This window comes from Rhinopithecus bieti, unplaced genomic scaffold, assembly GCF_001698545.2.
Source record: "Rhinopithecus bieti isolate Rb0 unplaced genomic scaffold, ASM169854v2 scaffold_14232, whole genome shotgun sequence".
In the NCBI taxonomy this organism is placed as follows: domain Eukaryota; kingdom Metazoa; phylum Chordata; class Mammalia; order Primates; family Cercopithecidae; genus Rhinopithecus; species Rhinopithecus bieti.
The window spans coordinates 1043857-1047665 of NW_016807906.1; the positions used below are offsets into that span (position 1 = coordinate 1043857).

Below are 3809 nucleotides of genomic sequence, written 5' to 3' on the forward strand. Positions count from 1 at the left end.
AACACCATCTCTACTAAAAATACAAAATTAGCCAGGTGTGGTGGCGCATGCCTATAATCCCAACTACTTGGGAGGTGGAGGCAGGAGAATTACTTGAACCTGGGAGGCAGAGGTTGTGGTGAGTCCAGATAGTGCCATTGCACTCCAGCCTGGGCAACAAGAGCTAAAACTCCATCTAAAAAAAAAAAAAAACACGATCAATAATAGAGGAGGAATGTTAGAATTAGAAAATTACCAGTTTGCAACTCTGTTGAAATAATGGTATCAGGAATGATCACCAATGGCTATTAAAACCATGAAGTGAAGGCTGAGTGAGGCCTTGCTAATAGATGGGTATCCATGAACCTACTGATCAACCTTAGCCTACTGGAAGTGGAACAGTGGAACAGGCAGGCATGATGTATCCCAGATGTCACAGAATACACAACACTAGCACCATCTAGATGGACTCTGAAGCTAATCAAGCCGCCAGATCTGAGTATAACCCACAGGAAATGCAGAGAGTAGAGATATGTGTTAAATGGCAGTGAGTCCTCTCCCCTCATGGTATAGAGGAATGAGGTAGCTAGGCTGAAGGCACATGCCTCAGCCCCATTCTGTGACAATCCTACACAGGCCCTGGGACCTTTACAAGACAAGCCAGTAAAGAACCAGCTAAACTTTAGTCATCATTCACTATAATTCAATGTGAGAAAGACGATCAAGTTAGCGTGTAAGACAGGCAGGACCTATCGGAGGATGAGACATCTAAGTTAGTTCTCTTGTTTGAGGGCCCTAAATAATATTTTTAAAATAATGAAGAAGCACGTACTGTTATCTATTTCAAATGTTTAGGTTTGAAACCTTTCGCACACACTCACACAACGACCATCTCACGATCCCATTTGGAAATCATGTCCTTCATGAATTGCATCACCCCACGACCTTGGCCCATGCTCCATTATGGCCTGCTGGGCACACTGCAGATTTCCCAGCTGAAGAAAGAATAAAGTCAATCCCTGCCTCTTATTCTGTTTATTTTCTATCCCATCCCAGAGTATAGCTATAGAGATAATGAGGGCACAGAGAAGTAATGATTATCTGGCAGCAGTAATTGCCCCCAGATTTGCTCACCTATCCGCACCCACTTTCTCTGCCTTCCCACCCAGGACCTCAGATTTCTTATCGATGCTCTTATCAAAGCCATCCTACCACTTCATACTAAATGACACCTCCTCTAACAAACCCAGAAACATTCTTCCAGAAGTCCTTTTGCTACATCATTAATTTTTCTTCTTTTTGGGATCATTGACATTAGCATAAAACATGTTATTATCTCTCTCATTAAAAATATCTTTCCAAATACCTGTAGAGTATACTATGTTCACTATTTAGGTGATGGATTCACTAGAATTCCAAACCCCAGCATTATGCAATATATCCATGTAACAGACTTGCACATGGAACCCCTGAATCTTTAATAAAATAAAATACGATAAAAAATAAAGTCAAAATAATAAAATAGATTCCAACTGCATAAGGATTTAGAGAAGAAGAACAAGATGATTTTCAAACACAAACATTTGTGGAGATTGAAATTTTTAAAAATAATTTTGTACAGTATTACCATGTGCAGAATAAAACTTTCATAATTAGTAGCTAACAATAAAGCTAATTTAATATATTTTAAAAAATACATTTTCCTTAAAAAAGAATAAAACTTTCAAAGTTAGTAGCTAACAATAAAGAAAGCTAATTTATGTTTTAAAAAATATATTTTCCTTAAGAAAAACTCGAACAGAGATCAATGAACTAGAAAATAGAAAAATAATACAAAAAATCAACAAAATCAAAAGTTGGTTATTTGAAAATATCAACATAATTGACAAACCTTTGGCTAGATGAATTAGGAAAAAAAGACCACTTAAATTTCTATAATTAGAAATGAAAGTGGACACAGCAGCTGCGCATTTCGGGGCTCCTGACCTGTCTGTTTTTGCAGCGTAGCCCAAGTCGGTCAGCATTGCAGGACCTCAGAAGCCATGTTCACGCCCTGTAGTGAAGCCAGAGCTTCACTATGACCCAGCAGCTGCACGCAGCCATGGCTGACACATTCCTGGAGCACATGTGCTGCCTGGACACTGACTCGCCACCCATCACAGCCTGGAGCACTGGCATCATCTATACTATGGGCCCAGCTTCCCCACTGTTACAGATGCTGAAGAAAACAATTAAGTCTGGAATGAATGTGGTTCATCTGAACTCTCATGGAACTCATGAGTACCATACAGAGACCATCAAGAATGTGGAAAGCTTTGCTTCTGACTCCATCCTCTACCAGCCCATTGCTGTGGCTCTGGACACTAAAGGATCTGAGATCCCATCTGGGCCCATCAAGGGCAGCGGCACTGCAGAGGTGGAACTGAAGAAGGGAGCCACTCTCAAGCTCACGCTGGATAATACCTACATGGAAAAGTGTAAGAGAACATCCTGTGGCTGGACTACAAGAACATCTGCAAGGTGGTGGAAGTGGGCAGCAAGATCTACGTGGATGATGGGCTAATTTCTCTCTAGGTGAAGCAGAAGGATGCTGACTTTCTGGTGACAGAGGTGGAAAATGGTGGCTCCTTGGGCAGCAAGAATGGTGTGAACCTTCCTGGGGCTGCCATGGACCTGCCTGCCATGTTGGAGAAGGACATCTGGGACCTGAAGTTTGGGGGTAAGATGTCGATATGATACTTGCGTCATTCATCTGCAAGACATCTGATGTCTATGGAGTTAGGCAGGTCTTCATCAAGATAATCAGCAAAATCGAGAATTGTGTTGGGGGTTGGAGGTTTGATGAAATCCTGGAGGCCAGCGATGGGATTATTCTAGCTCGTGATGATCTACCACAAGCCGTTGAGATGAGATTCCTGCAGAGAAGGTCTTCCTTGCTCAGAAGATGATGATTGGGCGGTGCAACCAAGCTGGGAAGCCTGTCATCTTGCCACTCAGATGCTAGAGGACATGATCAAGAAGCTCCACCCCACTCGGGCTGAGGTCAGTGGTGTGGCCAATGCAATTCTGGAGGGAGCTGACTTCATCATGCTGTCTGGAGAAACAGCCAAAGGGGACTATCCTCTGGAGGCTGTGCACGTGCAGCACCTGATTGCCTGTGAGGCAGAGGCCACCAGCTACCACTTGCAATTATTTGAGGAGTTCTGCCACTGGCATCCATTACCAGCGACCCTACAGAAGCCACTGCCGTGGGCGCTGTGGAGGCCTCCTTCAAGTGCTGCAGTGGGGCCATAATCCTCCTCACCAAGTCTGCAGGTATGCCCACCAGGTGGCCAGATACTGCCCACGTGCCCCTATGATTGCTGTGACATGGAATCCCCAGACAGCTCGCTAGACCCACCTGTACCATGGCTTCTTCCCTGTGCTGAGTAAGGACCCTGTCCAGGAGCCTTGGGCTGAGGATGTGGACCTCTGAGTGAACTTGGCCATCAATGTTGGTAAGGCCTGAGGCTTCTTCAAGAAGGAAGATGTGGTCATTGTGCTGACCTGGTGACACCCTGGCTCTGGCTTCACCAACACCACGCATGTTGTTCCTGTGCTGTGATGGACCCCAGAGCCCTTCCTCCAGCACCTGTCCCACCCCCTTCCCCCAACCCATCCATTTAGGCCAGCAGTGCTTATAGAGCTCACTTGGCTGTAGTGTGGCACTGGTGCGCTGGGACACCAGGGAAGAAGATTTATGCCTCGCTGAAACATAGCTGTTTTTAGAGACTGCTGTGGTGGGACAGACCAGAGTTTGGCTGTCAATCATGTGGCCCCACCCAAGCAAG

General features: G+C 45.0%; 1 pseudogene; it reads left to right on the top strand.

Annotated features, from left to right (window-relative positions):
- The first annotated feature begins 2056 nt into the window (after positions 1-2056).
- LOC108537014 (pyruvate kinase PKM pseudogene) lies at positions 2057-3583 on the top strand (annotated as a pseudogene).
- The last annotated feature ends 226 nt before the right edge of the window (positions 3584-3809 follow it).